Below are 24,493 nucleotides of genomic sequence, written 5' to 3'. Positions count from 1 at the left end.
ATAAACGCTAACTAACATATATGTGTGGCCAAAATAGTTAAGTCTTTGAAAGGCATTCAGACGATACACACATAACGAGTAAGTATATACTCCGAAACGTTGTGTTCCTCATAATATTGAAGTTGACATCCATAAATTCTCTTGCGTAAGAATAGTTAATATGATGTATTAACAGTCAGTATTTTTTGTAATATGATCCGATGTATATGAAAAAAGCAGGGTCTTCTTTAAGCCCAATACATCTTGCAATGCCTACTTGCTCAATACACTAGCACCTTGCGTCTCAAATAACATCAGTCAGGGGCTTTCCGAGGTAATGTGGTTATGCTAATGGAACAAGCATGGCACATCGCATACATAGGGGATTTCAAAAGTGACTTCGGTGAGTAATAAAACGTCATAAACAATGGATTAATTTAAGTAAGACATTGCATTATAAATATATTATTACCCTCCTGTATTTCCGTATTTTTATATCATATATTACAATGCTCGCATATTGCAATAAGTATTCCTAATATTCAATATATAACAATACGGATACACTTTTCGCTAAAACTCCTGTATGAAACGCTTCACCTCATATTCTGTTATGTCGAAGTATTCTCTATATTGGCGTTAGTCTCCGGCTAATCAATCCTCCTAACTGAACATGCACGTGGCTTTTAAGCGTCCCTTTGTCTTGTAATTTAATAACGTGAATCAATAGTATCTCAACATTGTCTTACTCCTGTGCCGTGTCATGCAATACAAGAGTACTGTGCACATATTTAGTAAATACTTAACCTTCCTTTCCAGGATTGTATTATAGCACCCAAACGACAAGGGACGTCGATGATGGCATCTGCTTCTGGTATGACTTGCCCAGGCCGCAGCAGGATTGCTGGAATATAGCAGATTGGAGCAAAATACAATCATACTAGACCTGAAAGTGCCGTTATCCATTGGTCTCTCGATCTGTTGATTTCATATATAAATCTCACACAATTAGGTAAATTGTTCGACACAATTGTGTAGGTGCACATGATTATTTTGCATATATCGTTTCAACCTTTTACTACATGAATGAGTGTGCCATATTCAGTATTAGGAAAAGAATAAGAGTCTTATTTTTATCAAAAGTATTTCACTTTCATAAAAATAAAAACCAGTATTTTCACCAGTGCGAAAATAAAAACCAGTATTTTCATGGCCCTGATGACGGAACAATTTTCATTCAGAGTTGTCTTCTTTAGTTCGCCTGCTAGCGCATAACCGGAACAAAACAAGGTGAGAAACAACCTTCCGCCTCGTGATATTGACACCTTCATACCATACAACCTTCATATTACAAAACACTAACACCATGTTGTGCTCTTGTTTGACCTTGGTACCACAAACTTGCGACGAAGAGACTCACTGCATGATCTATGCCATGATTTTCGCTTTGTTGTATACATGTATTCCTGCGCTTTCCCACTGGTGCGCCACAAAACAGCTTTAATATTTATAAGGTTTCATGTTCTTCCAATTATGGATAACCAACAATAAATAATTAAAATTATAAAAAAACAGCAACAACATAATTTTGCGTGTTTGTATTTGTTTTAATGAGGAACTATTTTGTGCACACGCAGTCGATGACTGTAGTGACTGAGAATGCGACTTGACCAGCTGTTGACAAATCTTCGAAAAGGTGGTATTTTAGCTTCAAAATGTATATAATAAATACACAATTTCATGCTTTTTGTGAAGTCTGAAAATCATATTAGAGCTCCTTAGTTCATTAGCGGTACACTGCAATGCAGTGATATATCGGTCTACACCGCAAAGATATTTCACTGAAGAATCATGGTGAGTGTCATAAGCCTGACAGGCTTGATTGCGTGGAAGACACATTGCTCCTTCTGTAAAGACAAACTATATGAATGTGTCTTCATTCAACACATTATTAATCATACGGTAGCATGTAAGCTACATAATCATGGCTTTCGCTGTAACCCTAAGAAGACTAATTTTATATCCCTTCAAGATCAAAACCGTCTTTTGGTATACTCTTGGAAATTAAAGAGGCAGCAAAACAGTGATGTCCGACGGCGGCAAACATACTTTCCCCTGGATCTAAACAAGCATTCTTCTGGAAGCACATAGATCACAAAAGGGTGTGTGTGGATAGCCTAGCAGTTTCAACGTCGCTCTTTACGCTCAAAGAGTGGGCAATCCTACTTTTACCCCTAGTACAGATACACAATGACAGCTGGAATACTGTCCACTCACTCACTCACAACGTAAATATGGCCATTGTTCTGATTCGAAGGATGACTGATAAGTTCTAAGCCTCACATAGAAAGACTTGACCTAAAACATTAACATGATTTATGTTTAACATAGCCCATTACACATTGCTACATTCACAACGTAAATATGACCATTGTTCTAATTCGAAGGGTGATTGATAAGTTATGAGCCTCACATAGAAAGACTTGACCTGAAGACATTTACAGGATTAATTTTGAACATCACACTTACACATTGATACACATTTGCAAACGATGTTGGAGAAATTTTATTTTTTATCGTAGTATCTCAGAAGCCCTACTCTTGGTTGTCCAACAGTTTTTACACATGTTATGACTTGATAGTTCGAGTCGAAATGGGTTGCGACTGGAGCTTTATTATTCATTAGGAATAGATGGCAGTCTGACAGAGCCATGCGGGCTGCTGAAACAGTCCAAACCACAGTCACTGATTGTACATAGCCGTGGCCCACCCCGTGTCCGAGTGTTAATTTCATCCGATAAAAAAAACCCCAAAAGGTGCAGCATAATATACTCCGTGTATTGTCTCGGCTTTTGAAAGATAGTCCACCATGATGACACCCTCGGCATCCCAGAACACGAGGGTCATAACCCTCTCCAGGTAATGGGACAGTCGGTGGTGGTGAAGTAAAATGCTTCCGCTGTTGTTTGGACTGTTGTGGTCACGCATCGTTTCAAGAACAATTCTGGATCAGCTTCAAACAGAGCTAGATTATCACAAGACTTGTGCGTACGTTTTCGATCAGATGTGAGTGAACAAGCTGGAACTTCTCCATTACCAAGGCCTCTGTGATAATGGAATGTACTGTACTCTCTCCTGACGTCACGGGTCTTCCGAGACCGGGGTCGTCTTCAAGGCCCTCCCTACCATGCTTACGCTCTGCTTACCAAGTTGAACTCTTTTCGGTTGCATACTAGGAGAGGTCACGCTTCCCAACTGTTGTACTCATAACTTAAAGGGTGGCTTTTGGTGTTAAGCCCTTTTTTCTGCAAATACTTGATCACTGCACATTCATCAAATTTGTCCATTTTCCAAAGCTCCCTGCTTATTTTATTGACTTGTCACAGCGAAACAATTTTGCTTAACTGACTCAAGTTTTGTTGATATACCTCTACGACATAATGTATTACACTATTATGCGAGGCTCAGAACTTATCAATCAACTCTCGTATTTCTTTAAAACATATAAACGCCAACGCTTCGCCAAACGACCATAACCTCATTACGTTTCTGAGGGTTTATAAATTTAGATCAAGATAAAATCACCATAATTTCATTACGTACAAGAAGTTACTCTCTCCGGGCAAGTACTTGCAAGTATTAGCATTTGTGGTAGGCATTACACAGAATAATATAATTTAGGGACTGAAACAGGACAGTATGTATTCAATACATGCATATCAGTAAATTCACCGCTTTTCAAAACCATCACGTCTGCATGCAAATGATCCTTATTTAAATGAACGGTATCCGGTGAGGTTGGTGGATTCATTGAGGCCAGGCCTCTAAACTAGAAGTATGTTGATTTCACTTCCACGAAGCCTCTGCTAATGATACAGAGAATGAGAAGCACAGTTCAGCGGAGATAAAAGACCCTGTCGGGAGCTCACACTGATGCCAAAGATGAACCGTATCCACTTGGCTTTCTCAGCCTCCTTGGCAATCGGTTATTCTGCGGGATCGTGCTGTCTATTCTCTGCGAGCCTGTCTTCTGGCCTGTCACTTCCGGCCAGTAATTTCGCGTAAACTACAGGACTAACCTGTCTTGATCTCAGTGGGCAAAGAGCCTAATGGCAGATGTGAAGTTGATAGCAGACTGGCTATTATCAAAGGAATAAATACAATACTGGCTGTAAAGAATCTTCATTCTTCAATGTCCCCCATTAACTCAACATGACCGCCACAGAAATGAGCTCGTGAAGGAAATTAGTTTTCATCCCGTTTATCTAAGAGGTAAACGCTGTCCGAACGCGTACATTTGGAAATACGCCATGTCGTTAGCCTGAAAATACATATAACCTGTGTGCTAGAAGCAGCAATTGTAAACCTAACTGACATAATTTGCTCAGAAAACCACCTTCTGAATTTCTAAAGGTAGTTTGTCCGTATGAAGGTATGAAGAAATGAGCATGTCAGTTTAACATACAATTGCCTCATGCACTTAGCCGCAGAATACTGTAATACTAGGTTCGGAATTAATTGGTCACTTGTAGGTCTTAAGCGGCAAATAACGGAATCGGGGGGTGGGGTGGGGGTGGGATGGGCGGGGGGGGGGGGTGGGGGGGGTGGCCGGTGGTCACGCTCACCAATTTAGTTGATGTGCGTCATCGTATCGCAATTGCGTAGTTAGATGCTCATGATGTCAATCACTGGATTGTCCGGTCCAGACACGTATATTTCATACAGCTGGAATATTGCAGAGTGTGGCGTTAAACAACAAACATCTTAATAGGTCCTTAAACAACTGAAACTATGGCTTACCAATTTTTCCACCAGATGCGTGCATCTGTCTATAATGGAACGTTTTCAATCAAGGATATTTCTTCATGTATCCGGATTAACGATTGTCCGGACTCAGCAATAAGGAATTCACTGGCTCAGTTATTTCTATTCCCTACTCAGTTAAAGTATGTTAATACAAAGGAGGTGTACACACAGCCATACATTAAAAAAAGTTGAACACTGCTTATCCGGACGGTACAAATCAGTGTGAAATCTTGCATCTTGCATATTGCATAGTAACGAATAACGCGGAGTATTAATATTGCCCTTTGTAAATGCATCGACACCTTGTAATAAAAAGGATAATTGAGTCCCGGATTCACAGGGTCCAGACTTAAGAGGTTTCATCGTACAGAACCTTTAAAAAATGTCAAGCCAATTTAATAAACCATAATTCATCATCAATATTGTTCCCATCACCCATGACTAGGCTATGTGGCATCATAATTATAAGGGAGTTACGTTTTAAGATGTGACAGGCCGAAGCTAAGAACAGCTTAGAAGAGCAACTGTGGCTCGTCTTCAGAAGCGTCTTCAGGGAAGTAAATTCTTCCCCGATAAAACTTTCTGGTAGATTTAGTGATCATACATCACTGGGCTTTTGAAATAATTACGACCGCTTGTGTTGTTTTACATAATTAGCATTTAGAGGAGAATGTTCAAAGAATAAACTTTAATTTGATTTCCTGAAAGACGAAAACTGTCGTAATGGTACAAAACTTGCTTTTGATAAGAGTTTAGTTTTTCTCTTTTATCTAAAAAAGTGTCATGATCAAAGTCGGTGTCTGAAGTTACTTTGTAAATGAGTTACACAAGACGGGTTAATACCACTGTATGGAAATAAACATTCCTGACAACAAATCTTGGAGGTGCATATCAAGCCCAAAGGAAAAAATACATTACAGTGTTTTTTAACGTTATAACACCGTGTTTATTAAAACAAACTGAACTTGTCTCCACTTCAGTCGACCCCCTCTCCCCTTCCTCTCCCTTTGGTTCAAAGGAGCACAATATGAACCATATGACGAGGATACATGAAGATATATTTTTAAATAAATAAATACGAGAAAACTTTTTCCATATTCGTAAGAAATCTCTACCCAAACCAGAAGCGATTGTACATTCGGATAATGTCATGACCAAGCACTATCAAATAGTGATGATACCCGCTGTTCGCGAAAATGTGAACATAATCGTCACAAACACATGCAATGTCAAGTCAATTGTTTACTAAGAAAGGGAAACGTATGGTACAAATCAAAATAGGATTTTTTTGTCATTGATGGGTCAAATTTGGGAATACCCTTCACATGCCTACCATATGGCATTTTGAAAGCTTTACTGAGACCCTGAATGTTTTTATAGTATAGGACAAATAAAATGAAACTGACACAAGTTTAACTGAATGTAAACGAAGCGTTTTAATTACATTTGGCTCGTGTTAAATAGATGATATTCATACTTTCTACTTACCTATCGTATAAAACCAAAATCAATTGAGACCTTTAGTCAACCTTATCTCAAATATCAGTCAAATATCAGTCCAATTCGATCTATGTTATTACTGTGTAGCCCTTTGTAATATTTTTATATATTAAAATTCAGTAAAACTAGAAATCAAAGTCCGCTTCTTAGTTTAATTAGTTGAAGATATTGCAGTTGAAATGAATATTCCGTATGCAATGATAAAAGTGTATCAATACCCCATACGTACATTGTTTGAACGCCCGGAGCAATGTCTGAATACGCGTTATCAGATTTTGTTTGTATAGGAGTCTTAGTTTTTATGACGAGAGAAGACTAAACTACAATATATAATTTGCATACACTGAAACGATTAATTGCTGTGCAGAGACAAGAGAAATTTGTCCTCAAGTTTTAAGTCGTTCACGAGACATGATTGATGTTCTAAAAACTATGTGAGCACCATACCCGTGCTCGTGGGTTTCACCGAAGTGGTAAACATCTGAGACCTGCATCACTTCGGGCTTTCCTCCTACATTAAGCTGACACGCCGCGATGTAACTGGAATACTGTTAAAAGTAGCGTTAAACCCAACTCACTTACTCCCTCACCCACTCACTCACTCACTCCTACGCCAATATTCTAAGTTTAACATTTTTGCAGTCATTATGTGAATATTACATTATAGATCAACATGGCTTTTTTCGAATTGACTAGGGGATACCAGTGACCCATTCGTCTGAGGCACTGCAATTGGCTGTGTCGAGTTGCTTCCCCTAGGCGTGTCAGAAACCTATAATCGTGGGTTGGAATCACAGCTCTGGTTATGTTTTTTAGTTCGTCAGCACGATGTCCGTGCTCATGGTTTTCACGAAAGTGTTAATGATTTCGGACTGTCCTTTCATATGATGTAACTGAGATATTGTTCAAGGCGGCGTTAAACCAAACTCTGTCACTCACTCGTGCCAAGTACCTTTCAAAGTAAGTCCTTTAAGTTCTAAAACTTTATCCTGCTGACATCAACAGGTTTCCCAGATATCAAAACGGTGGGTAGAAAACGCCTCCACTCCAATCGTCCGACATGTCAATGAATATTCTTGACGTCGTCAAAACGCTGAACGACGTGTGGAGTGAGCAATGCCGACGGGCGTTTCACGCCTCGCTTGTCGCCGTGTCTACCTCATATAACCTGTCTGTCGCACTTGGCCCTGAGGGAACTAGGGTTGTTGTTGTCGACAGTCACTGCACAATTGTGTTCACAAGACTGCCCGTCACATTTCATATTTCCCCCTTTGTAAATGTCGTGGATGAGGTCGCCGGCAGCCCCGGATGTTCAAGCAGTGTGGGTTCATTGGCGACCGTAGGTTACTGTTTCATTTTACTGGCTGTTGATGGCTAACTGAAATTTCTTCGCTTTAACAGAACCTGCAAGACGGCACAATATCTAGATATATCCGTCCTTGACGCTTCAGCTTTCATTCACTTGTTGCAATATTGATGTTTCCCTGACATGTTTCTACAACGACAAGATTTCAAAGATAAGTGGTGTTAATGGAATAAATTTTTTAATTGCATGTGTTGAAGTAGTGAATGTCCCCGTGTGTAAACAAGCTATTTCACTTCTGAAAACATAATGCAACTAAGCCTTAAAGAGTTACGATTCTTCTTTCGCATGTTCTTCTCAAACTTGATTTATTATATTCAACCCCTGTGCCATTAATGTGGCTTCGACGGTTCATTTGACATTATAAGATATTGCTGTGTTTTGGTGATGGATTAACTTCCTTTAACTTTTCAATGTTGGTAATTAGTTTCCTGATTGGTATGTTTCTATCATAAACACAGCTTCTCCATGGCAGTCTTAAAAGGTAACCTTTAACGAATCTGGCTTGACGTCATGGCGCAAAGGCTGTGGCTGGGGAATCTGAAGATCAATGCAGAAGATTTATCATTGATTTCTTCGTATGTGAGAATTAAAACTGTTGATGATTAGGGAGTGATGTGCCTGTGATGTAACTAGATAATGCCCTTATATTGCTTGACGACGGGGCATTATCACGCCCGTTGTTAGGTGACGTCATGGGGAGTGGGAAAGGTGACGTAACGTTCAATAAATACGTCATGTAGTTTGTTCTATGACGTTTCCATATTCGCAAAGGTGGACCAGTGAAATTCGTGTTGATTGCAGTAACTGTTTCAAAACCGATATTGTTGTTTATTATTATTTGATAACAAATTCTATACATGTTAGCAATAATAACGATAACACTACTTTCAGGGCATTATCATTTGCAGAAGCCCTCGATCTTTTCAACTTCCCTCCTTCATCAGGCAGTTAATGAAAGACCTCGGGCTTCTGCAAATGATAACGGCCTGGAAAATAGCGTTACCCTTATATCAGATATGGAAGTTTAACAACTGCACCTTCAGAGGTAGTCTGTCTTATAGACCCTGATACAAATATATATCAAATACACCCGATGAAGGATTTAAATTCAGATCAATTTAACATGTTCATTGGCTTTGGTATGAAAATAGGTTGCCATAATGTACTGACTCCCCACATTTTGTTTAATAGGGTCACATATGACCGTGTTGTCAAATGGGACTAACATTGCTGTGCATATAGTAGCTTTTCGTGACATTGAAGGATCTGCTGGTCCTTGGGTCGAAACCTAGATGTTTCTTGGTCTCTCATCTATGGCCTGGGCGAAATCTGGCTTTCCTCCCACGCGAGCATACAAAATGAAAGGGTCACATTCCGAAGTAGCAGGCCGCTTCTCACAACTTGGTGTACACCCACAATGATGATCAGGACACAAGCTGTTTGCAAAACGTACAAACGTGTAATTTCCTACATCTGTTCAAAACACCAATGTGTCAGGAGCATTCATTTTCGTTTCTCAGGAAGTCTTCACGTCGTGAATGAGGTTCAAGGTCATTATATCAAAGGACACATTAACACACAAATAACGGTAAATGATCATGATATAGCTTTCGCTGAAGTAATTTGTGGATGACATTCACAAGGTGTGGCTAAATTGGCAGTCGTGTCCTTGGGCTGTCCGCGATAAAATGTGGTCGGAAATGAAATACGTACACATGACGTTAGGAATTCGGCGCCTAACATTCTTAAGGACGACTGTTTTGGGAGACAGAGAGAAAACACACAAGCAATTGATCAGTGATAATGAAGCGGTGAGGTAGCCCTGTGATTGAAGCTTTCGCTCGTTACACCGAAGTTACCCTAATTGTACACAGGGTTATTGTATTCGGAATGTGGTACTTCAACCAAAAAGATATTAACAAATGTTCAGAATGTGTATTATTTCCAACATGTTTATACGTTCCGCCGATCAGACACACTGGATGTGTTCAGAATGTGTATTATTTCCAACATGTTTATACGTTCCGCCGATCAGACACACTGGAGGTGATGTTGAGAAATAATAATGCCCTGTCACGTGTAATTGGGAAGTGTAAACGCCAAAAGCAGGGATGTATAACTGATTTGAGGTTTTTCATAAGATACAGTTTTTATATATTAACGATAACTTGCAATAATTTTCCTATTTGCTTTTTGGTTTTTGTGATAATCGATAGATATACACGTATACCGACGTTAGGATAGGACACTAAAGAAGCTGAAGCCCATATACTGGCTTCATCGACCAAAAACATAAGTTCAATTACCCCATTCGTCAATATTATGTATAACAACAAAGCCTGATGCCATAACCTTTTCGAGTTACACGTACATTAGCAAACCAACATAGTGTCTTCCTTAGGATGTAATTTGTGAACTCTTTGCCATTTCTGTCTGAAAGCCTTTGTTGAAGAAATAACTTTGCTTTAATCTCATTCTCAAAGTACCCTGACACGCGTTATAGATTAATCTATCTGCTTGGTATTTGAACTTCTTGTCAAAAGAAACAATTTGGGCTTTCATTGCAAGATATTCATGTGGAAAATATCGACCTGTTAGCAAAAAGCAAATAACTCTATTTGAATGACAACTGAGAGAAATGCAAAAAGTAGAAGTATCAAAGTATGAGGTTCTCTAAGGGACTTAAATGGTATATTGATTGTCAGGGAAAACAGAGTGCTTTCAGATACATGGTAAAATACGAGAAACGGTAAAAAAGGATGATGAAGCTTGAGGGACACTATATTTTACAGTGATTATAATGCATCTATATCAAAGAGAAAGTAAAACAAGCAGGTCGTGATGTGTGACACGGCAACAGGGCAACAACATCGCCGTGGCCATCATCTCTGTAGTCCCTGGTGCTGTAGGGGTTTCATGGAGGACTTAAGAGAAATGTTAGCTGTCAGTCAAATGGCGTTTGAGGCATCTTGGAAAGTACTAACGGACGTATATTGATGGACACATACACACAGGGAACGGGAGGGCGTAGCACGTCAATGCCTCCACTCGAGAAATCGTGGATCTCGGTTCTCATCGAGAGTGAATGAATGGATGAATTGCTTTCATGACCATTCATCAGTATTACACGAAGGTACATCCACATTCAGAACCACTGTGACCATCCAATTCAAGTTCAAATCCTTGATTTTGCATTTAAATATATTTAATGTAGCATCGTTGTCAATTACATAAAGCACACTTTGTTGTGCACACGTTGGTGCTAAATGGTATTGAGTTTATTTATTATTTCAGCGGCCTTTTGAGAAGGGGCGTGTGTATGTGTGTAAACATGTGTGAGCCTGACTGTGCATAGTACCCACTTAACAATATTCATGTGTTAAGTACATACTTAAAAAAAGCTTCCCTTGCATACTACATTTGAAACAAATGCACAACCCGGCAGCATATGCCTACGGGCATTAAAGTGACTAGGTATTCTCTGTTGGTGTAAATGGATGAAATTGGCTACCGTGCTTTCATCAAGTACGGCCAACTAAAAGGGCTAACTCCAACAGCATTCCATTCAGATAGGGTGACATTTTTTTGGATGAGGTGGGTAGGGAGTCCAAGGGGTGTACAACTGCCCTTCAAGATCAGTATACCTTCAACTGCCAACGCTAAGGTTAAGTTCTGATAAAATAATGATATGTTTATGGATGATCACCGACCAACCATGTCAGTCAAAGCCAATACAGTAGGCATCTTCCATGAGAGAGTAAAGAACATTCTGAGGAATGAACTGGGCACGACAAATGTTCTAACACGCTTGGTTCCAAGACTTCTGAGACCTGATAAGAAACGCTCCAGGTTCATCACCTCTCGTGAGAATTTATATCGTTTTGAAGCTGACCCAGCTGATATCTCGTTGAGCGATTTGGATAGGTCTTGGGTTAACCAATATCAGCCAGAGATTAAATAACAGTCCAAGCAGTGGAAACATCTAACGATTCTCCTCCAAAGAAGGCAATTTTTTTTCCATCAGCTGACAAGATCATGGCTCCGGTTTTCTGGGATGCCAAAGGACTCCTACTTGTGTACTACCTCCCGAAAGATCAGACCATTAATGGCCAATATTATCAGCCTATCTGCTCGTGCAAATGTATGTGAATACAAGGCTAAACGCCGTGGAAAACTCATTTCAGGTGCGTTGTTCTACAAGGACAATGCTAATCTGCACCCGCCCGTTGTAACCATGGCTTCCATGTATGACTGTGGCTTTAAACTCATAAAACATCCTCTGAATTGACCAGACTTAGCATCATATCACTCTCTTCCCAAACCTAAAGACATAAAAGCGACAAATAACTTCCAAAATCATAGGAAATATATGTTAAGAGAACTGTCTGGCACAGCATTATGCAAATGGTGATGACGTCAGTTCTGCTGTGGAGGACGTGTTACACCACCAGCTAGAGGATGCCTTCTAGACCAGCGGGATCCAGACACTCCAGCATCGTTTGCAGAAGTGTGGGTGCCTGAGAGGAGATTATATTGAAAACACCAGCTCCATCATCGCAGTCAAACGTAGTTCGGCTGAGAACTTTTCAGCCACCCCTTGTATTCAATATTCCGCAGCCGTTTTAATGTGGGGTGATACCACACGTAACAGAACCTTTAAACTAATCACTCCATAAGCTGACATTTCCTGTAACTGCATTGTCCCGATCCATTAACATCACTTAACCATTTTGTTAAGACTTGATAATGGCAAATGGAGTATTATTTCAAATAATGATTAAATGTCAAAATGTTGACAGTTCATGACATTGAATAAAAGCGTTCAAATTCTTTGCAGCTATCATGTTGAAAGGTTATGAACGTTTCTATCGACGTTTGTTCGACGCACAATTACTTGTTTTCACCAACAACGAAATTACTGACGTAAGTACTGCAATGCAGGAATTCAAAACCTCAACAGTCATTTTCGAATATCTACCGAAAGAGATCCCACGACAAACTAGTGATACAATTATTTTGATTATTAACTGAAAATCAGTGTTCGACAGAAGGGTATGTCCATCCCTAACACTATTTACATGAAACAATAGGGGGCACGGGTGGCCCAGTCGTCTAAGGCGCCACGATTCGCTGGGCAGAGTTGCGTCCCTTGGGCACGCCAGAAACCTATGATTGTGGGTTCGAATCCCGGTTCGCCCCGATTATGTTTCTAGGTTTGTCAGCACCATACCCGTGCTCGTGGGTTTCACCGAAGTGATAAACGTCTGAGATCTGCATCACTTCGGGCTTTCCTCCCATATTATATATAACTGGAATACTGTTAAAAGCGGCTTCAAACACAACTCACTCACTCACTCACTCACATAAAACAATAATTGCTAATGAGAGAAAAGGTGTGCAAACGACGTGAAAAAGGTCATGGGTTTTTACGAAATCCTCTGGAAGTCTTCCACAAACTGTCTTAAATTGAATGACCTACCCAGGCCTTTGATGTTGAAACATTGATTGAAAAGCTTACTCATTAATTTTTAATGAAATTTGAATTAAACGTACATGCTCTGAAGCACCTGAGCAATTACGTAGTGTAGACGCCATAGGATGGACCTCATGGTTTATTGCTCGCCGGGACCGGGCAATTCACAATTGGAAAATCGAAATCATCCCTCTTGCCGAACACTTGCCATCTTTCTTTTAATGTCTTTGCACAGATCCATATAAGACATTGCATATGGTTTCTCGTTTGTTTCTTTGATTTCCAACGTTACTGGGGCGATGAGGAGAATATAATATGTCATCAGGGCAATAAAATTTAATTGATCGTGTGAATAATCACACTGTTGTTTTACTGTGGGAACGCCAGAAACCTAACCTAACATAAATGTGACATTTGTAGGTTGAAGATGACGTTGAAATAGACATAGCTTTGTTACTTTTAAATATGAATAATCCGTTTTAATTAAGAGTTTCTTTGGTGTTCATAAAACTACAACAAGATAATCTTTCAATACATTCTTCTGGAAAACATTGCATTTTTCGTTTTCATTTCTCAACAACAACTTCAGCTTATATTCACATCATATCAGATCTTAACACACGTACTATTTATTCTGATAACGTTTTTTCTCATGAAGTATTCTCTCTATAGCTAGAAAGCACTGCGGGCTTTTATAAACCTGCAACTGAATAAATTCAAAAGTTTAAAAAGAAATGATCCGAAAATACCGGAAGAAAAGGACACAAATGTAGGGCTCCCTTTCACTCAGTGGATTAACAGTAATTGCCAGCTTACACCACTGACTGTTAAAAGTTGAATATGTCACCGCGGCTTACAACAAATTGTATTGAAAACACCACCGTGAAAGTATTTAAACTAAAAACTGTTACAACGTCGATGAAGCTCAGCTTCTGTTTTTATCCAGCTTCCCCGTTTCTCCTCTAGCGGATTACTTCAAAGTAAATAGGCTGAAGCAATACAATAAAATCGGTTTTATTTCTTTAAGACCATGCCATTCCATTTGGTTCGATTATATATGGGACAGTTGAACAATTTGAGTAAGTTCGCAAACAAATGAGCTGGAATCAATGCTGTCCTCACGTGAACCTTGTCAGATTGTATAAAGGAAAGCGTAGCATCACCAAATACTTTGAAATACAAGTATGAGGCTAGAGTGTTATTCGGAGCACGAATTATGTCTTCAATAATAATGTTATTGAATAAACATAATCCAACTTTAGGAAAATTGTTTAAAATATGCTTCTGTGGACTGAAGCTAAACTAAGACAGGAGAACACTTGTATATAGGTTTGGATTTAACTGGTGTTCAGACTGGCAAACATAAGATCGGTCAGTACCATAATATCAGTTCAGTACCGGAGTATCAGTCAGCACCAGAGTAACGGGCAGTATTAAAAATTGTTTAGTACCGGAGTATGAGTCAGTATTAATGTATCAGTTCAGTACCGGAGTATCAGTCAGCACCAGAGTAACGGGCGGTATTAAAAATTGTTTAGTACCGGAGTATGAGTCAGTATTAATGTATCAGTTCAGTACCGGAGTATCAGCCTGCATAAGAGTATCAGTCAGTATTGAAGTAACTGTCAGTACCGGAGTATCACTCAGTATTGAAGTATCGGTCAGTACCGGAGTATCAGTCAGTATTGAAGTATCGGTCAGTACCGGAGTATCAGTCAGTATTCAAGTATTGGTCAATACCGGAGTATCAGTTAGTATTGAAGTATCAGTCAGCATTATAGTATCAGTCAGTACCTGAGTATCAGCCTGCATAAGAGTTTAAGTCAGTATTAGAGTTACCATCAGTCAGTACCAGAGTATCAGTCAGTATTGAAGTTTTAGCCAGCATCGGAGTATCAGTCAGTACCGGAGTCTCAGTCAGTATCAGAGTCCGTGTAATTCATGTAGGGTTGCATTACATCATGGCCTGATGACGACACACTTCAATAATTGGACATAGGATGAAATATTGTAATAACGAGGACTCCTATCCCCGGGCGGAATCCTTCTCCATCGCCAATGTTCCCATATGACATCAACAGTAATCAATATGCGCCTAAAGTTATGGAATTTGGAAGTCCGTAAATCTGGGGATAAAGTAACTATCGTTTTGTAATTTGATTTCCGAGTCAGGCTAAATCATCCAATAGGTATAAGCCGAGCATCTCACACCAACTTGTGCTGCTCTGTCATTGCATGAACGCCAGCTTAGAAACAAGTATTCTAAACTAATGGAAGTGTCAATTCCATCAGGGAGGTTTACCTAGGGTATTCTCTACCAATCAATGGTCTCAATATATTCTAGTGAGCCAGCATAGTTAGATCTGGCCATGGCAGCTAACACTGCTGCCACGAACGAACGTTCGCTACTGAAGCAACCAAAAAGCCCGGAGCACTCAACGAGAAATTAAGATGGGGATTCAATTGGACAAGGAATCAGAAAACTCTTTGAAGATGATAAACTATATTTGCAAACCTTGATGCCTCATCTGTAAGCTCACAATCGCAGCTACGACAAGGGCAGTCTCAGAACGACGGTGTCTTTAGACCAAGACACAAAGGACATGTTAATCTGCCTTAGAGGGGTGCTTTTCTGACGTTCCATGTCACAGCTATAGTAACTATTGTCCTTTGTGGTTTTGTTCCATCTGATGAAATGCCAAGAATGTGTTTCTCCTCTAACTATGATATCTCTATAGACCTTTGTGTTAATGACTGACAACAGGAACTTAAACACCCTGTAGTCTTCTTGAGGTATCTCTTATAACGAAGATGATTTGAAGGGAGACGTGACCCGACGGCTGTGTGCTGAACGCCCCAAGCTCTTTGTATGTGGAGCCTTTGATTATAGTTCTAAAAAATCCAAATATTGCCCTTCCTCTTCCCAGTTGAAATGTTATTGAATAACCTCATTGCTTTATCTCCGTCAGTGCAAGTTTTACTAAATATTGAAGTACGCTACTTGCATAAGTTCATTATGAAGTCAATGTGCGGAAAAGTAAATAAATATTGTTGTATGATGCAATCAGCAATGCTATAAATATTGACCAAAAACACAAACCTGAATGCGTTCCTTGTCCAATAAATACGACAATTTTGACATGTTTAGAATTGTGTGAAACAGCTAAACATGTTTCGGGTCTAAATTGGGGAGAGACACTTTCAATGGGTTCTATGATTTTCCAAACAAATATATTTTATTTTTTTGCTGAATAAAACCAAATGGTATATAGGAAAGTATACACTTGACTGAATCATACTAAAAAAAGGACCGGGCCATTTCATATTCTGGTTGGGAGGGGGCTGGTGATTTTAAAAATAAATAAACTGCACCCGAGGAATTTCGAAAAAACAAATTTATCCTCTGCTTTTATAAAAAAATATTCGATTTTTCACATGAGATGCTGGATCGATGCTCTGAAAATGTAATGTGTAGTTGGTGATCGGGGAAAGTGGAGTGGTCTACTGATTTAGCATCGCTCGTCACGCCGAAGGCCCGGGTTCGATTCCACACATGAACATTATGTGTGAAGAGGCTTCAAACCACATAAACTCTTGAGATTAACAAGGACGTTGTTTGGTTCCAGGAACTGGATAATATAAGTTCCGATATAACCATAATAACGCATTGTACAATAATGTTCAGTGAATCGTGACAACTGACAACTTTGGATTATTTACTCTTACTCTGTGCGTGTGTGTGCGTTCGTTTATGTTTGGTCCAGTAGTCTGAGGCGCCGCTATTCTCTTTGCAGAGTTGGGCCAGTTCAGATGAGCAGGAAGCCTATGTTCGCGGGGTCAGAATCCCATGGTCCCTGATGTTTCACCAGCATCACACGAGCTTTCCTTCACCATGAAGCTAACACGGTGTGACAAAACAGAAATGCTGTTCAAACGTCGTAAAATCAAACTCACCCTCACTGCAATAACAAAGGTATAATAGTTGCACAAGATCTCTATACGGAATAGGGGCGGTCGGGTAGCCTAGTGGTTAAAGCGTTCGCTCGTCACGCCGAAGACCCGGGTTCGAATCCCGACATGGGTACAATGTGTGAAGCCCATTTCTGGTGTCCCCCGCCGTGATATTGCTGGAATATTGCTAAAAGCGGCGTAAAACCAAACTCACTCAATCACTCACCCCACCCACCCACCCACCCACCCACCCGCCCACTCACTCACTCACTCACTCACTCTATACGGAATAAGGTCCCGCTTCATCAAGTTATCGCAGCGCCACGACTGAGGCAAGTCTATTTTAGATGCTGGCGCTGTACGCCACGGCTATTTCACACAAGCACATCCTACCTTCCTCAAACCTTCCTTTCATGGTCAGGTATATAACACGAACTCTATCACGTATGCACACGGTGGTAATGTCCGCGAGATTTGATGAATGTCTGATATAAAATATTCTGGCAGCCTGGTCCATTGAGACGCCAAGAATAGCTGACGTAGACAGAAACCAGTGAAATAACATGTACCTTATAACCAGCGCGACGTCCAACACGAGCATCTGCCAATGTGTACTTCTCGTTATGAAGAGGAAGAAAATTGATTCTAGCCATGCTTTATATCCTATTTTATTTCCTCAACGGGATTCGCAACTGTTTTGGAAGCATGTATATGTTCAGTAGGCTGGCAAGAACACAATGATAATCAAATTTTGCACCTTGTAAAATCGATTGAGACGTTGTAGAAAAAGGCACGAACTTTTCCTTGGGTTCAATCTATGTAAAGAAAAGAGAGTTTTGTTAGATAGTTGATAGGAATGAATATTGGAGATTTCAATGTATCAAGCTGTCAATTCGTATTAACGCGTCTTAACGTTTCGGCAATGAAATTTGGTCAGATGGGAAAATGTATGATGATAAATGAGTTGTCAATATCAATAAATGTCAACATGTAATATACACGTGCTTGGTTGACAGAACGCATCCATACCGCATGGCGGTAGACGTGGGTAGGGAATCGATAGCACTTCTCCAGCTGTAAACCAATCAGCTGCACATTTAAGGGATCGCGTCAAAAAGCCAGCTGATTACGCGAGTGCAATACATAATGAGTGACTGAGCTAAACTGTCTTTTAAATGTAATGTTATTATACCGATGTAAATGAGTTTTGATAGGTGGTTAGAATACCTCGGTGACTGGAACAACCCAAGAAAATAACAATTCAAGCCTTTGAACGAACGAATGTTGATTCTTACTATTTTGATTAATTTTACTTTATAGTGTTCAATGTTTGGATTGTTTTAAAAAATCTGAAAAAATGTCAGTTTTAAGAAATATGGTCCGCTTTTGGAAGCTTGTTTTTTAGTTTAAAAAGCAAGGTAAATGTGTCTTGATTCATTATCAGATCGACAGGAATATTTGAGTGAGTGAGTGAATATGTTTTATGCTGTTTTTAGAAATATTTCAGCAATATCACGGAGATTGACACCACAAATGCGTTTCACACATTGTACCCATTTATCCAGCACGGCTTTCGGTGTGACAATTGATCGCTTTAACCGCTAGGCTACCGCACCGTCCCCGGACATTAGAGTGACAACTCTAAAATTATATGTATCGAATGAATTATTTATGATGAATCAGCATCAAACAATGGCGAGCGTACTTAACGTCCTACCTGTGACTATTCTACAACTACAGTGTAACCTCGTTAGTCCGAACCCCCAATGTATGGGAACATATACATATATAAAAGGGATGTGGTAGGTCCGGGTTAACGAGTGTTATTTTAACACATTTTGCAGGGAGGTATCGTTTTGAAATATAAGATATGATTTTAATGAGATTCTGATCTACAGAGCGGTATCTTATTGGAGTAAAATATCTGATTTTAATGAGATTAATATGAACACATCATTATCAAGTCCCCATGCTAGTCCGTTTGGTTACTGCCGAATTAAAGCCCGTTTTATATTATGTTATAGTTTATTCTTATTATCGTAGTTTCTTCTTTGTAATACTCTGAAACCAGTTTAAACTAAAATTTGTTATTGTACTGTCCTTTGGCGAGAGGTTTTTTTCAGTCTAAATATATTTGTTGTTAATATATAACTTTCTCTCCTCACGATATGACTGAATTATTGCCGATGTGACGGTAAACTATCACCTCACTCACTCACTCATAATCTATGTACGTCGATACAGAGCTAGCTACGTGTATCCACTAACGACGGATGTAAACAACATCTTATGGTTTGCTGTTCTCTGCTAGCTGAATCATTGTTCTAGTCGAGCCAGCCCCGTGAGATTTGTGTACCTTAACATTTACACTACGGCTTATTATTAGGTTGTATTCCCCCCAGGGAGCTGAGAAGGCACACTGATCCGTTGACCGGTTTAATAATGTCATGCGCAATGGGCATACGTGACGCAGGGTCTTCCGATTTATAAGTGTCATATTGTTATGGAAGTGATTGAATGGTTCAAGCTTTATATTGGCGATCAGAAAAAATCGACACTGACGAACCATGGGTTGGTTAGAGCTACGTTCCACATTGATGGGACATGATGAGCCATCCAATCCTCATTTTAGGATTTGTAGAAATGAAATTGAAGGGCCGGGGAGGGGGAGAGGGAGAGGGCGCAGCGACAAGGATGGAAGATGCAGGAACCTATATCGTTTCTAGGTTTGTGTTACTGGTTTTGTCAGCACCATGCCTATGCTCGGTGGTTTCACCTAAATGAGTGAGTTGGGTTTAACGCCGCTTTTAACAATATTCACGGCGTGTCAGTTTAATGTGGGAGGAAAGCCCGTAGTAATGCAGGTCTGAGACGTTTACCACTTCGTCGAAACCCACGAGCACGAGTATGGTGCTGACAAACCTAGAAACATAATCGGGGCGAACCGGGATTCGAACCCACAATTATAGGTTTCTGGCGTGCCCAAGGGACGCAACTCTGCACAGCGAATCGTGGCGCCTTAAACGACTGGGCCACCCGTGCCCCCTTCACCTAAGTCGTTAATGTAGTGTACCTGCGTCAATTCGTGCTTTGCTCTAATATCAAGCTGACACGCCGAGATATAACCGCTTGCCGCGTTAAACCCAAATTACTCAAATTAATATATACAGTGTGGTATAGTAAACGTGAGATGGCTGAAAGAAAACTCACAAAACGTAGGACTGACCATCGTGACTTTCAAAGAGAACTAATCATATTACTGAAAACAAAAAAACAAAATGTCGAGAATCATGCAGCAAATTAATCTGCGACATTATGGTAAGATTATCAACAAAATAGCTCCTGAGGGGAGACATCCAAACTTTGAATAATAGTAGCCCGTCTCCACGATGTACTGTTACTTGCTGGTGAGAGTTGCGTCCCTTAGTTCCTGGCGCCTCTGATAGTTAATATACATCCAAGACTCGCCTCTTTTATTATTGTTTCAGGTTGGACATAATGAATTGTTTTTCCATAAACTATGTGATATTGTTATATTTTTAAAAACATAGCTTGCCATCACAGTGCATTGTCATATTCATGCGTGTATTACCAGGCCTTAGAACTGCAATATAATCACAATAGTAGGCTTCCATAGCTCCTAGTACATGAAGCTTAACAACAACTGCAGTTTAATTTTGCACCAAATGACACTTCCTGCAGACACATTCAGCATAAGGACTAAATATTGGAAAACGGCTGTCCAGCTTGTCCTGCTGGAGTTTAACATCACATCACACACTACAATGAATAAATGTGATTTAGTTTACAGATATTAAGAATGAAAGAGGAATTGCACCATTATGAATGTCTATAGTATGTTGAACAGGTTTTCAAGTCATAACTTATCCTCATTAAATGTCCTTTTAAGTGAAAGAATATTAACATGACATTAAAATGACATTAAAAAGAGACTGCGAAGGCATGGCATGTTTTGTCAAGCGCTTAATGCACTTCGTGCACCTGAGTGCTGACAGTATAATTAAAACAATAATTGTACGGTTCTGTCTCGAGAGAAGTAATGTGGATTCGGATCAACCTTCGAAAATTATTACCCTCTTTGAAAACGAAGTTGGATTGGACTTATTTAACTTGCAATTATACTTCAATGCGAGGAGACGCGTGCGCTTACTCAACTAGATTTAGTCTTAATAAGCACCTTTTGCACTCCGGTGATGCAAAGAAATTACATCTGAGACAAGGTCGGCGTGATCCTGTTTAAGGTCATCAATCGTTAAATCATTATGCAACGAGTTCTCAACTACGCAGGGATCGGTAAGGAGTTGCTTTCCAAATTATAATCTTGCAGTTTACAGTGTGCGCAAAATAATGGTCGTATCCACATGGATGACGTAGGGCAAATAATTTGTTCCGGACAGCACGTTCCCAGTTTAACTAAGCCCTTCATGGGTTATCAGTGACTGGTTCCGGGTTGATGTAATTGATGTTTTTGCGCCTGATATTCACCACATCAATTCTAGTTCACATTATGCGGACATGGTATAGCCGTCATGTAAACAAGCCATCGCTCAAATCAGCTGTCTAGACCAGACTAAGTATTTTGTTGACCGGAAATTAAAAAGAAAGTGCGTCTGTAGGAGGCGGCCCTTAAAACAATCCAAGTCTCAATTACAGAAGTAGCTGTTTATCACCCTGAAGTGGTATCACTTCTCCGTGGCGAATACTTTCCACGATGCCTGGAATTGCTGAGAATTAAGGACGAAATAACGGCAGTTGGAAGTTTCTCCGTTGTGAATTAAATGAAATAACTTTCTCTTGAAAACACACGGGACGACGGGCGCAAAGATATTGTGACATTTATAGTCAGCATAACAAATTGTCTTGAATAAAATAGTTGAAATAATATTTCTTTCGTCGAAAATGCCAGACTGCTCTAAATGAACAACGATGCTCCCCTAAAGAAGTACCGGAATTATCTAAATTCCACTTTTATATTGACTTTAACAAGCCCCCAGAAGGGCATGAGGCCGTTATGAAGCTACAGGTACATTGTACATCTTCATATGACTTACAATCGGACTTTCTTCTTTTAATCATTGAACCGCCTCCGTGGTCTAGTGGATATAAAGCCTGTGCTCGGAGAGTGGAAGGTCGGTGGTTCTATCCCCGGGCGCGCTACCAAGATACGTTTAAAGGTAGTCCTTCTTGCTACCCTTCCTGGCTCTCGGAATGAAGGGGATTAAACAAGGACTGGTCAGCGTATAAACACACACGCTCGCAAACACACGCATACGCATGCACAAACACGTGCATGCACTTCGCTATGCAAGTGAAATTACCTTGAAACCGACATGAAACCACCCATTTCACCTTGTCTCATCTCTCAATCACGAATAGGACAGGTTCGTGCGGAAGTATTCTGACCTGTCTCCCCATGGGAATAGGTACTTCTGACATGTGTTTGTCTTTACCAACACCAGCCAGACAAGTAAGGGTATGTCTAGAATTGAAAACTTTTATAGGTTAACAGTTTCGAGAATCAGAATTACCACAAGTAAATGAATTTTTTTTTTGAATATTCATAAACACCACGGAATGCACCAGCCAAAGCGTACCGGTACATTTATCCTGTTTAATGGAAATGTATCAGTCTTTGAAACGTGCAGTAATCTATTCCCGTCCTTGTTTCGGGGAACAATTTCCCTACGTAAACACCCCCTACGCAAACAAACCGCCAGTGTTAATGCGATGCATTCTTCCACATGAAAGATTCCTTGGAAGCACTGGGAGACTTCAGTCTCTACTGGAACCTATAGCGCCGTGATGAAACAAGCATGACATCTGCTTCTCGACATAAGCAGCGGGTGTTAGGTCACATATTCATTATGAAATCGACAATGTTTATAGGACAGATATGTCACATATGGCTTCAGCCACAAATGTAAACTGTGTTTGAGGTCTGACGTATATACGCGGTGTGAACAGTTCTGTACATTGGGGCCAATGGTTTGTGAGCTTAGGGTTATTCATACTCGTCTTACTCGTCGCTAAGAGGGATGCTAAGGTATAAGTATGATATTGATGATGAAATTGATGCTGATGTTCTGGTGCAGGACGATATACTTATCACTCATTTTAACAGTCTGCACATTGTCTGAGGTATTATGTTATAGCAGTGGTACATGTATTTCATTTTTCAATCTATAATTTACCTTCCCCGGATGTGTCAATCATGGTCATATTCATCGTCGTTGCTTTATCGCTGAGACACAATGCTGTTGCCGTGTTAAATGTTAACTCACCAATACTCACATTACCTTCAATATAAAATTGAAGCAATACATGACAAATTGAGAGAGTGAGTTAATTGTGCACATTTTTTTCAGTTTGGCGACTAACGGGATCGGGTGTTCAGGTTCGCTGACTCGGTAGATGCATGTCATCGTATCCCAATTGCGTGGATCGATGCTCATGATGTCAATCACGCGATTGTCTGGTTCATACTCGATTATTTACAGACTGCCGTCATATAGCTGGAATATTGCTGAGCGCGGCGTTAAACAAACACTTATGCCTAGGTTTGTCATTTTAAATCCGATGTAATGCAGATCTTAGACATGAACCACTTTGGTGAAAGCAACAGACACGGTTATGGGGCTGACGAACCAACAATCATAGCCAAAGCGAATGTTGGATTTAAACACAAGATCAAACCATAGTGACACGTCTAACGTACATAATTCTACAGTGGAGAGGGTCATGTTCTGGTGCGGGAACGGATTATGTAACAGTCAATATAAAAATCTGCACATTGCCTTTGTGACAGCAAAGATATTTCATTGTTCTGAAAGTGTAATTCAAAACGAAAATGTATCCCATACACAATTTGCCTTACCCAGATTTGCTATTCAGAAATGTAGGATTGACATGAACCAAACTGCCAAGAAGTCGATATTACGCCAGACTCTATAGCACAGACAATTAGTGCTCTTTAATGCAAACCACAATGGAGCTACAACCTGAATACAATCTGTATTAATTGCATATAAACCACCAGTCTGCAAAATCTCAAGTGCCCTTTAAAACCCTCCATAACATGCTTCAACATAATACGTTACTCACGGGATGTGAATTTCCTAATGTCCTAGGAGAAAGTCCGTGCGTTACTCCCAAGATGTAGAGTAATTGCGCTCATCCAATGTCTGTAACGATCCCAGCACGTGAACGAGCTAATACTCCCAACTCAGTTGAGGCAGGTAACTACATACCACCACCGGAAACAAGTGCTTCGTCACTAGGTGGCGCTAATTCGTCATCCGCAACCCCCATTATAAGGCAAGAGTACGGGCATGGAATAAGATAATAACTTTTAAAAAAACACAAGAGACTATAGGAAATTATTTTAGTTCCAGCTTCCA

At 40.0% G+C, this 24,493-nt stretch overlaps 1 pseudogene; it reads right to left on the bottom strand.

Annotated features, from left to right (window-relative positions):
• LOC139458641 (cAMP-dependent protein kinase type II regulatory subunit pseudogene) overlaps positions 1 to 24,214 on the bottom strand; it is a 129,985-nt pseudogene extending 105,771 nt beyond the window's left edge.
• Between the last annotated feature and the right edge of the window lie 279 nt (positions 24,215 to 24,493).

The sequence above is a fragment of the Haliotis cracherodii genome, unplaced genomic scaffold, assembly GCF_022045235.1.
Source record: "Haliotis cracherodii isolate W230 unplaced genomic scaffold, xgHalCrac1.p SCAF_1, whole genome shotgun sequence".
Classification (NCBI taxonomy): domain Eukaryota; kingdom Metazoa; phylum Mollusca; class Gastropoda; order Lepetellida; family Haliotidae; genus Haliotis; species Haliotis cracherodii.
Note: the sequence above shows the minus strand (reverse complement) of the source record. Positions and strands in the feature narration are given on the sequence as shown.